Source organism: Carcharodon carcharias, chromosome 3, assembly GCF_017639515.1.
Source record: "Carcharodon carcharias isolate sCarCar2 chromosome 3, sCarCar2.pri, whole genome shotgun sequence".
Lineage (NCBI taxonomy): Eukaryota > Metazoa > Chordata > Chondrichthyes > Lamniformes > Lamnidae > Carcharodon > Carcharodon carcharias.
Genome location: NC_054469.1, coordinates 60,645,431 through 60,658,431, shown reverse-complemented (window position 1 = coordinate 60,658,431; position 13,001 = coordinate 60,645,431). Strand labels below are relative to the sequence as shown.

Below are 13,001 nucleotides of genomic sequence, written 5' to 3'. Positions count from 1 at the left end.
TTGCTGCTGGAGAATAATAGAACTTTCAAAAGAGATGCAATTAAATACATAATATACAGACGGAGATTTTTGAGGTCCTTGTCAGATGGAAGAATGGTGGTAATGCCCCGGAAATGGTGGGGTATGGCTTACTGCCTATTTACATCAACAGTGGGAGTAATCTATTTAACTTTGCCCTCAACCGTCATAGGTTTCTCTGTCCATGACAGGGTATGACAATTGTAGGAGTCACCACTGCACAGTCCTTGTGAAGGTGAAGTCCTGTCTTTGCACTGAGGATACTCTCCATCATAATCTGAGGCACTACCATGTTGCTAAATGGCATGAGTGAGGAACAGATCTCACAACTCAAAACTGGAAAATAAGGCATTGTGGGCCAATAGCAGAACTGTATCCAACACAATCTGTTGCTGAAAAGCAGAATACTGTGGATGCTGGAAATCTGAAATAAAAACAGAAAATGCTGGAAATACTCAGCAAGTCAGGCAGCATCTGTGGAGAGAGAAAAGAAGCTAAAGTTTCAGGTCAGTGATCTTTCAGAAGAATTGGGAAGAGTTAGAGATGTAATAGGTTTTGAGCAAGGAGTGGTGGGACAAGGACAAAGCAAGATCTGTGATAAGGTGGAAGACAGGAGCGTTTGAATAACAGAAGATTTGGTCTTATAGGCCCAAAGGGAAAGGTGATGAGGCAAGAAAAGAAATAAAGAAACAAAAGGTGTGCCTAAAGCAGGTGCGCTGCTGTCTGAAAGCAAAAATAGGAGGGATAAATAAAACATGCAAAGAAAAATAAACAAAATGTGGGGACAGAGTTTATGTTGGAAATTGTTGAACAAGGTGTTAAGTCCGGAAGGCTGTGAAGTGCCTAATTGAAAGATGAGGTGCTGTTCCTAAAGCTTGTTAAGCTTCACTGGAACAGTGCAGCAAGCCATGGACAAAGGTGTCAGCATAAGAGCAAGGTGGAGAATTAAAATGACAGGCTACAGAAAGTTCGGGGTTATGCTTGCAGACTGAATGAAGGTGCTCCACAAAGCAGTCACCCAATCTGTGTTTGGTCTCCCCAGTGTAGAGGAGACCACATTTAGAGTAGTGAATACAATTGACTAAATTGAAAGAAGTACACATAGATTGCTGCTTCACCTGGAACCTGGAAGTGTTTCGGGCCTTGGACAGTGAGATGGGGGGTGTAATAGAACAGGCCCTGTGTTTGCATAGAAAGGTGCTCTGGGAAGGGGGCAGGTGTTGGCAGTGATTGAGGGGTGGACCAGGGAATCACAGACAGAACAGTCCCTTTGGAATGCTGAAAGTGGAGGGGAGGGTGGTGGCTGGTGTTGGCATTGTGCTGGACATGGCAGAATTAGAACAATCTTATGGCATTTGTCTATCATCATCAAACCACATAACCAACCCAAGTTCAATGAAGAGTGTAGAAGATGATGTTGGGACCAGCATCTGTGCTAACCTGGTGATGCTACAACACAGGATTACATGTGGAACTTAACTGTGGAAGCAGCACCTATGGACAGAATCAATAGATTAGATGAAAGCTCTGCAGTGTTGCCACATTATGTTGCAAATGATGGTAGACAATTAAGATGGTGGAGGCTCTGTGAATATCTCCATCCACAGTGATTATAGAGCTCAGCATATGAGTGCAAAAGAACTGGCTGAAGCCCTTGGAAGAGCCTTCAACCAGTGGTTCTGTGTGAATGATTCTTCTCGGCCTTCTCCTGAGATCCATAATGTTCCACAGAGGCTAGACCTCAGCCAGTTCATTTCAATCCACATAACATCAAGAAATGGCACTGTTGGACACAACAAAGCCTATGGGCTCTGACAGTATTTCAGCTGTAGTGATGAAGACCAGTGCTCCAGAGCCCAAACAATTATTGCCCTATCAGTTCACTCTCAATCTTCAGCAGAGTGAGGGAAGGAATTATAAACAGTGCTATCAAGTGGCATTTACTCAACAATAACTGACTCCACAATGTTCAGTTTAGATTCCCCCAGGCCCATTTGGCTCCAGTTATGGTCCAAACATTAAGTCCAGGATTCCAGAGGTGAGTCGGGAGTGATTGTTCTTGAAATCAAGGCAGCAGTTGATTGTGCGTGACACCAAGGAGCCCTAGTAAAATTAAAGTCAATAGCAATCATTACCTTGCACAAAGGTTTATTCATGATAACTCTTTTTAAGTTAATTCTTAGGAACTGGCCATTACCAAGTCTCTCTCTCTTCAGGTACCATGCCCAAGAGAGCATTGTCAAGCATGGACGGTGCATTATTTTATGTTTGGCAAGGTGCTGCAGTGGTTTGTCATTGTGTTCTGTGGGTTCTGGCTGACCAGGAGAGTGTCCCGTTCTTACCATCTGCCATCAGGCATGTTGGAAGGTTTCACAGGTTGATAATCAACCTGTTTGGCCACTCCACAAAAACACCTTCCATGGCCATCAAATCCTAGAATGGGACTCCTTCCAAAGTGTATCACCTCACAGTTTTCAGGGTTAAATTCCATCTGCCCTCTCTGCCCATTTGATAATCCCGTCTATATCTTCCTGTAGCCCAAGACGCTCAACCTCACCCGGCCAATCTTTGTGTCATCCACAAACTTACTAATCCTACCCCTCACAGAGTCATCTATGTCGTTTATATAAATTACAAATAATAGGGGACCCAGCATGGATCCCTATGGTACACCACTGGACACTGGCTTCCAGTCACTAAAGCATCCTTCTGTCATCACCCTCTGTCTCCTACAACTAAGCCAATTTTGAATCCACCTTATCAAGTTACCCTGTATCCATCAGTTGGCTGCAGCCATCAGTTGTTAGAAGCTTTTTATGGCTTTTTTCTGTTGAGAGAGATTTATGACTTGAAGAAGACTTCACAGATTTTTACAACATCTGGAATGTTTTGATAGCTGTCCAGCGCAATTAAATGTTCATGGTGTAATTCAATTTGACATCAGTGGGTTGTATTTTTCAGGTACTCATGGTGTCATATTTATTTTTGCTGCTGTGACGTAGTACTAGTAAAGTCTATGGACACGACAGTAACATTTTTGTTTAATCCATGGATGCTGATGACATCAGTGATGGACTACTGCTTGAAGGAATTAACGTGAATCAACATGCAACATTAAAACAACAGCTGCTGATTAATTCAGTTCTTTCATACATCAGATTCCTCCAAGAGTTTCTCCTGTTAATGTAATCAACACCGTTTAAAGGCCTATGTAGAAAGATATAAAAAGCATGTTTGAGTTAGTTGTAAATTTTTATGACTTCTATTTTTAAAATAAGTGTTGATGGTAAAACTCAGTTATACAAAACAAGTTTACTTTTTCATGTTGACTGTTTTAAATACTTTTTCATTCTTGTTATAAAAGATTATATTTAACATAGAAGCTGTGAAAGAAAGAACAAATGTAACATATACAATTTACTGTCATTATACTATTGAGATTTTAAAATATATCTTAAACTGCTTTCACATTCATCAATTCAAATCCTATCAGAAATTGCTCAAGGGTTACAATTATAAGCAATGTGATGCACATTTTATGCTTAGCCTATTCATACGTATATATTTTTAAATGTAAGAATAGTTCAAATATGAAAACAAGTAACCAAATCATTGTAGCTATATAAGCCTAGAACACATAGTAGTATCTGCTCAATTTAAGCAGCTCTCAGATATGTCATTTACCAGAGATAAGGCTGACTGTCAGTGGGATCACATGAATGCCTTCTTGATCCTAACTACTAATCTACAAAGCAGCATATGGGTCAGAATTAAATTGTCTTTTAGACATCCATGACATAGATGCAGGATGCTGCTGCAATAATGGTGATAGATATAAAAGAGATTGGAAATTAACGGAATAGAAATTCAGTCGCTGAAATAAAATGGAATGCTTTCATTGCATCTTGTATGTCAAATGTAATAACAGATACAATATGGACTGAAACTCTGGGATTTACACAAACTGCCATAAGATCATCTGAATGCTACTTTGTGCAATATCTCTGTGCAATAATCATAGGTAAAAAGAAGTGTTGACAAAAAGGAGTGTAATGCTATTTGCAGCAATAGGAACTTAGTGCAATAAAACACAAAATAATTTAGAGAGCAATTACATATAATGATATAACAGTAGTAAAGGTGATACCAAGGAGCCCTAGTAAATTTCATGGTACCGTACAACTGCAAACTTGTCTGATCGGTAATGTTTGCGAACAGAAAACAGCAACATTTATATAAAGAGGCTGCATCTTAGGCTATGTGTGATAGATATCAGACTACATCAGTTTGAAAACCACAGAAGATTATAGTTTTGATAATGATCAAATATACACAAATACGAAAATGTAAATAGTAATGCAGAGAATTGAAGAGCAGACCTGTGAAGTCCCTCATCTTACATTCCAAAAAGCTGTTTTGATTTCCTCTTCTCTTTCAGATGGGCACTTCAAAAGAATGAACACCATAAAGAAAGGAATATAATGAAAATCGGCGACTCGAAATTGTTAGGGAGAAAACTGCAGTGGACAGAAAATGCAAACTTCTGTCATAGCTCATGTGGAGATACATATATGTAACAAATGTGAAGGATTACTTAAAATACGCTCGACATTAATACATTGGAAAAACCTTCTTATTCTACTCGATAATTACATTCTTTCAGTTTTGAGGAAAAAAAATACTAGAATGTTGCATATCCTTTAGCTGTGAAATAGTATGGTTCGTGCAACATTTGTGCAAGTTGCATATATAGAATTTGTATTGGACAACGCATTAAACAAGACGGCCAAAAAAGCTCGAGTTACAATTTTTCAGGATCATCACATTTCATTTCCACTGAATTTGCCGTCAATAATTATGTTTACTTTCGAATGTTCAATTTATTGACTGTGATGCGCATTGGGGTCTCCAGGACCTGAGAGGCGCTATATAAAACGACAGTTCCTTGTCCTTTGCTAATTTTATCGCCTGAAATAGGAACGTTCTTGCTATAAATTATGCTTTTAATATAGAACTGCTCAGCGTAAAATAATGCAGCCTGGAGGTATAACGTGTGTGATACTGTGATCTAATGTGCCAAACAGTTGCTGCCAATAAATCTCAGTAATGTGCCTGACTCGTAATTTTGTATGCTCAGTAAAATAGGGTCTCACAAATTATCTGATCTCTCAAAGTATCCCTTGCTGTATAATTATGTTCACAATTTGAAAATAAATAATTGTCAGACAGGTTATTTCTAGTTTATTTAGTAAATATCTGTTTTAGTTTCTCAGTTTGTGCGTTCTAAATGATGTAAATCTGAGTGTTTGTATGCTCTTCTCAAATAATGAAATGCTTAAAGATATAAGGGATGAAAACGTTTTTGTTCGGTGTACCAATTGTCCACGAGTTCCAGATAGTTTCGTTGCCTTAACCCCAAAAATGCTAAACAATGTGACTGCTCTGTAATCAATAGTCCACGGCCCCTTCAATACTGAATAGGAGTGCTCGGCAAATCACATCCTCCCCTATCAGAATGTTAAAATATGCAACTGGAATGCCAAGTCGCAGGGGAGTTAATTACCGGAAATGCTGTCTGGGAGGTGAAAAGTATGGCATGTTGAACCATGCTGCATTTCACTGATTCTGTTTGCCGTCCGTGGCGTGATACACTTCTTGTTATACTGTAGGTCTCTGTTAAAATGAACTTTTTATACACTGCAAAGCAGTTTAAACTGATGATAGATGGATAGACATAGACAAGGTGGGGTGATTCATGTACAGACTGTGTATGTATGCGTGTTTCTCCCCTATCGCTGAAACACATGAACGCACATAGTCCTTGTATTTATATGTGGATTGAGATTAATTGACTTTTCCGGATGGCTGTTTTCAGCGAAAGAGCAGCTTTCTTCAATATATAAATCGCACCCTTTCACTTCTATATATAAAGAATGTATGTATAAAACTCGGTTTCTTTTTCCCAATTGAGCAATAGTTTGTAGTCGCTCCCTGGATGCAGTTGTCATCCTGAATCAAGGCAGTCCAAAGTGAACCTACAGGTAAAAGTTGGGAACGCAAGGAGTGGACCGTACTCATTAAGCATCCGATCGAAAAGATAACTTCACTAGAAAAAACATTTAAAATGAATCGACCAGTTAGGAAGCCTAAACATAGGGTCATTATCTAGAAATTCTGAAAAATGCAAAGGTGACTTTTTTTTAATTGTTGCTTTTATTCATTTGAATATTCCTCAAACTCCTGTAAACATTCCATCAGGTTTTTAAAAACTAATTTTGTATTTATTGAGCTGCTCAGATTATTATTCAATTAATATTCAATTAGCAAATAATATCAAGATGACAACAATAATCTGTGGTATTTAATTGTCAAAATGAAGATTTAAGAAATATGTTAGAATATGAGCGAAGGGTCCATGATTTATAGTCATCTATCTGCAACTAAAATATGTCATTGTGTTTCTTTGTTCAGAAACTGAAGAAAAGTAATTGAAAATGGTCGCACACACCTATTGAGTAAACAAAAACCCAGCCTCGACTTCAAACTTTCTAAATGTAATGTCTTGAGTTTTATCTCAATATCACCCGCCCCTCCCCCACGAATATTCTGCTAATCGCGGTTTGAAAGTTGTCACAGAATATGTAGAATTTAACTACGATTTAACTAGTAGAGTTTCGATGTACTAACTGTGTAGTCCTTAATGGCAGCTAAACGCGAAATGACTTGGAACAAAGATAAAAGGTCTGCAAGTGCTGGAAGTTTTGCACTTAAAAAGAACAGGAAATATTGGACATGCACAGCAGGACCTTCACAAAGAGAAAAAACAGGTTAACGTTTGGCGTGTGACCCTTTATCAGACCCCAGTTCAATTAGAGCATAAAATCAGTCACAGTCATTCGACATTGCATTTTTCCGGAGAACATTTTCCATTTAATTTTAATTAGTAATGTACCAAAAGATAGCAAGGTAGTGCATATTGAAGTATCCAAGTTTTTACTGTTCGCCAGAAATAGGCATCGATTAAAAAGACACGCGATACTTAAATGCGAATACAATTGTTAATGATGTCTTTCCAATGCGTTGTCTCTGTTGCATTGGACTTCAGCGGAGACCAAATGATAATCGAACCCATCACCCATCTTGAGGTGGTAAATAATTGTAAAAGTACAGTCGAATTTCTGTTGTTAGAAGAGTTAAACGTGGAAAACTTAAAAACTAACCGATATTTTGCCACAAACTTTGGAACCTTTGAAAAGGGCTGTAAGACTAAACAACATAAACCAGCCCAAAGACAAGGTAAATAGAGAAGCTATTCTTCAAGAAACTTTACGTCAAAAACCATGATATTTAGGTTCTTGAGAGTGGTTATGTTTCTCTTGAATGACTGATATTTTTCTTCTTCCCATTTATTTTTATTTACCCTAATGTTACATTATCTTCAATAGATCGACAACTTTGTGGATATAGTTGTTTCTTATTGCTGATCTTGTTCGACTGTCATAAATATGAAGAAACGTTTCATGGACATGTCCAAATATAATTTATGACATTTTAACGCTCTCCAAATCGGAAAATAATAATCAAAATCTACCGACATTAGCTGCTGAGAAGGATCGACTTATTTCATAGCGGTTATATTTGTGAAGGTTTAATTTCCATTGGGTGAATTCCTCCTTCACACTTAAGGGCTCAGGTATCTACACTGGAATTAATAAACAAATTTTGTATCATTAAGGGATTCCAGTAGCTGTTTTTTGGCACGGTGACTTAGTTGACATCGCAAATGGAATACAAAAAGCATCTTTATTCTTCTTGAAATGTTTTAAATTCAGCCAGATATTGCTGCATTTTACTAGTAACCTAAATATTTTACAATTTTCCGTTACTCTCCCTCAGTAGAATAACTCAAGATGACTTTTTATTTTATATATTTACAAGTATACGAGATTCTACAACAAGAGTGACTTGTTAGTCAAGGTAAATGTAGTTCATATACAACTTCATTATTTTTGATTGAGGTTTAGTGGACCAGAAAAATATCCCCTCTATAACCAATGCATTTTTGAAAAGCATGGTTCTGTATATTTCCTTTCGTGCAATATTGTCCTCTTCTAATCTGGGATTTAGTACGTAATATCACAAAGTTGTTAAGATAAATTACAGGTGGAGAAAAAATATTTGGAAGGGTTGGTCTATTTTCGAAATTCAGCACACTTTCTGATAGGGTTGCATGCCGGTTTCTTGTTCTGATTGAAAGACGAGAACTTGGTTAAATCGGGCTGACCGCTTAAAGTGTAGCAAATATTATGCTGTGTGCCCCTTGCCCCCCAATCCGGTATTGCATTGGCTCTCCTCTCTGTAAAATCCAAGTTATTAAAGGATATTAACGTCCAGAGCTTGAAATGCTTTTCCCATAAATAAGTGTTCAATGTAATTGTCGAAGACTGTTGTGTAAAGTTGGACTGAATTCATTAAAGTATTTTTTGAGGAATTGTATCATTACATTTCCCACATTACAAGTGTCCACGCTTCGAAAGCATTTGACGTCCGGTGGTCGTGAAAGGCGTCATATAAATGTAAGTCCGTTTTACACATTTCTACTTAATTGTTCCTGTAAATGCATAGGTTACATTATGCCCAAGTAACGATTAAAATAAACAACAATGTATTTTGCCAATTAATGCACAAAAGTACAATCACTTTACAAATTAAGTGTTTTTCTTTCTACTGGTTCTAAATTAATGGGTGCATAATCCATTTCTGGGTTGCTCCTTACTGTTACTTTCAATTAGCAATTCTCTTTGTATTATTTTCCAATTTTAATTTTGTGGGAAAAGATGGCTTAGTGGTTAAACTGAAAGTTCCATTAAATTTGGCAAAAAAAATTGCAGGGCAATAAAAAGACTTGCATTTATATAGCATCTTTCACGATCTCAAAACATTCCACAACGCTTTGCAGCCAGTAAAGTACAATAGTTAAATAATAAGCTGGAATGCACCCGTACTAGTGGGATGCATTCGTGCTGAAATAGATTAAGTCCATTTTGCTGATGTTTTGGTTAGCGTGTGTATTGGGACTTTAAAATTGTAGAAAAAAGGCTTGTAAAATGTGCAATCAGATTTAACTAGAAACAAAAATGAACCAACAATAACAGCAAGGAAGCATAACAAAGCTAAGTACGTGTGCTTGATGATCAGCCTTTTATTGTATAATGTCTGTCAGAATATGTATTTAAAATCATTTGCATTCCGCGTTATTGTTAGATGTGAGTCTTTGACTATAGACAATGAGACAGGAGAGAGTAGGTAACATGATCGATAGTTGTTTATGCAACATTTAGACGGCAGGTCTTCTATTTGTTGAAAACTTAAAGAGTTAAGGTATATGTCAAGTTATTTTGTATTTTGCCAGGATACACCAAGCGAAGGATTGAACAGAATAAATTAAATACCCTGCTAATGGCGCAATACACCGTTCTCAGTAGTTGCAATTAGTTCTTTTCACACACACAATATTTTGATATATCTGTATTTTTGTTACAATGTTTAGTATCGTTGACGTCTGTCTCAAAACTTAGAATAAATTAAATGTCTAAAATAGATAATTTTGCAAATAACAGTTATATAGTCAAAAGGTCTGAAAGCATATCTCTCGAGTATTTAGGTATAAATTCTTGAAGAGTTATTTTTACTTTAACTTACTTTGTGTTGTGTTGGCATCATACTAAAATTGAAACGTTTCTATTGGTCTTGAAGAAAATATTATTCTATAATTCTTTCAGATATCATCGTGTTTCTAATTGAAGAGCAAGTGCAAAACTCTGCCTCTTCCTGCAATATTTACTGAATTACGAAGCCTCCGCCGGAAAACCGAATCCAGAGACTCAGCTTGGCACTGCACAATTTTATGTTCCTTTCTACAACAACAAACCCTTTGGTTGAATAATAGCCTGAGTTTTGTTATGTATAACATGCTACTGGGCGGACATTTTTTTTATCTTCGCAGCGAACATAACGTGAATGTTGAGACCTTGTGAGACCACAACTGAGTAATAGTCATACACGGTGGATTTTATCGAGGTTCTTAAATTTTGTAGTTGCTCTTTTTGCAGGAACGCTATTTTCAAAATGTGCAAACAAATCCTCATATATTACCTGCTGATACTATTTCTGATAGGCTCGTGAATGGTGGAGCAGGCTCGACGGGCCGAATGGCCTACTCCGATTTATGATCTAATAAGCCTTATTTCTTGATGTGAAGTTCATGGGTGCTTCATATTAGCTGTTGGCTAAAGATGCGTTCAGCCAACAGAAGCGTAGAAACATTGTTACGTACTCAATCCTACGCCCTTTAGTTATTTTTCCTAACAGTGTACAAAATGTAGGGGCGATGGCGATATATAAAATTAATAGAGGTTTAACATAGTAGAAAAAGAGCGTCCCTGGGTGGGCTCGAACCACCAACCTTTCGGTTAACAGCCGAACGCGCTAACCGATTGCGCCACAGAGACAGGCTTGTAAAAAGGAATCCCATTGGAGAAGGTAATAGGGTGCACAAACACTGCCGCCAATCTGTTTTCTGTAATCCATTCTATGAACATTTTAATTAACCCCATTACAAAGCACATTTGAAATGTACTAAAACTCTCCTCTCCAGTCACTTGTCTCTTTTGATATTTGCGCGGAGAAAATAATACAAGAGGCAACAAGGCGAGGATTCGCCCTGATCAGGAGCGGGTTTCCAGCCAGTTGTTTGCTATCGCATCTGGATAGGGACTGATTTTTCTGGAAGGTGTTGTTGATTTTTTTGGGGGGGGAAGGGGAGGGGAGGGGGTGGCTCTTGTCACATCGGCTCATTTAAGTTAACGGGGTCAAGGTTTGCAGAAATTAGGACTAGAGCCGCCTTTGCAACAAAAGGCCGGGGGCTGGGGTTCGGAGAGATCGGAAACACCAGGTTGTTTTTCATTAGGATCATTAGAAACATTGGCCTCCTTCCGTTTTGATCTTTTGGGAGCCCAAAAGGTGAAGAGCGTCACCTGCTGACCGAATGGTTCCCAGGGAGGAATCAGTCGTGCGCGAGGGGAGCTCGGCTCGATTCACGCTCGCCCGTCCTCGATTTTCCTCTACCTTGAAGGGGGGCTGTAACCTCTCTTTATCATCGATCATTGGCAAGCTCGGCAGAATTCCTTCGGGAATCCAGATATCCCCATTGGTTGATTGGTTATGCCCGGTGCAAAATAAAATATTTTAATTAAGTCAAATTAATTATTGAAATTCTGAAATTGCATTGGTAAATTGCAAAGTGATCATGCGTTGATGGATTTGCAACCAATTGCTGCTTAGCAAAATTTTAGGAACGTTAAATTCACTAATTTAAATAAAACGACTTGCTGATCGATTTTGCAATTTCTTAAAGATCGCGCTGGAAAAAAGTCCGAATTACATGCAGCGACGTTATCAATGTAATTGCCATTTTGCATGCTCCAACGTGATGAATTTCAGTCTTTATGGGGATGGTACTAAAATGGATCAAAGTTTCTGCATCAGACGAATAGTCTATCAAACAAGCACTGTAAAGACACTTGCAGTCTTACCTTTGACAAATCGTTCATGGTAAAAGTACAATAATTTTAAAGTTAAATCTGGCTATGGTTAACAAAGAAGGTATACTTACTGGAAGGAGAAATGCCCAGTAGTGGGTGGGAAAGATAATCGTTTGGCTTTGCTGTCTGTATTTTTTCTCGCTCTGTTAATTAGTATTAGGAAGGCCTTCATACAACGCGGACGCTTCTGTTCATTTCTTTTGACTTCAAATCCTCTTTCCAAAAACGGCAGACTTTAAATACCATCAATGTGCGTGTTTTACTTCAACCATAAGTTTTAAATTATCTAAAGAAGCAGCCATAAAAAGCTTTTAAAATGCAATATTTACGTGTGATAATTAGCTTGATACCGATACATTTTTTTTCATTCCTAGAGTTGATGAGGAAAACTGTTAGTTATATGGAATTGATTATTCCAAAAACAGGGTTCTCTTGTGATCATAAATATTGTTTTGGTAAATTGCAAGAACTATTTACAATATGTACCTCAGTTAATTATTGTATAAATATCAAAAAAGATTTGCAAAAAATGACACTTTTTATTTTACCATGTATGTCAATAAGGAACAGGAATGTCAATTAAATTTTCATATCCATTAAAATAGAATTAAAATGACCATCTACAACATCTGAACATTAATGAACCCCAGTTATTAAAGATTCAGTTTGAAATGTAAGCAATGTTGATGTTGCATGACAAAATAGTGTTAAAACATTTGCAAGTTGTGCTCTGGATTACTATTTATGGTTTCAGCAGTAACCAACAAAGATAAACAGAAATCATCCTGAAAAATTGCGATGAAAAATAAAATGTCACATTTCAGTCAACTGTATATTGCACTTGTAGCATTTTCATTATTATAAGATGAAAGATTTTGTGATTCTGCATTAAATCTATAGCTTGCATGTTGTGTATAGAGGTAGATTATCATTCTAACTGTGACGACTCATTCAATAGCGTTGCTTTATATTGATCACTTTGACCAATAGTAACAATAGGAAGCAAGTATAATCACCCCCACCTCATTCAAAAATAATCTTGTTATGAGTCAATAATGCATGAACGCCATATGTATCAACTCTTTACATCATTGGTGGATTGAATCTACAGCGTGATATCTCAGCAATACATTTAATTTCCTCTTTATTGCCTTATTTGAGTTACAGGCCAGATGGCAACTCTATAGCACAAACCAGCATTCTTAAACTAAGATAGAAAGATTGTTCATTAAAGAATAATCAAAAACTGCTGATTGAATGCATTTTATATATATCCAAAAACAAATAATAATCTGTAAAGTGAAAACTAGTATTGTATCAACACAGATGACATTTAGGAGGCTAGAGTTTTATATCTATTTTGAAATGCTACCAATATTA

General features: G+C 37.2%; 1 non-coding gene across 1 annotated transcript; it reads right to left on the bottom strand.

Annotated features, from left to right (window-relative positions):
- Positions 1-10,455: 10,455 nt before the first annotated feature.
- On the bottom strand, positions 10,456-10,529 carry trnan-guu. Its single transcript has one exon. It is a non-coding gene; the product is annotated as a tRNA-Asn (tRNA).
- Positions 10,530-13,001: the final 2,472 nt, after the last annotated feature.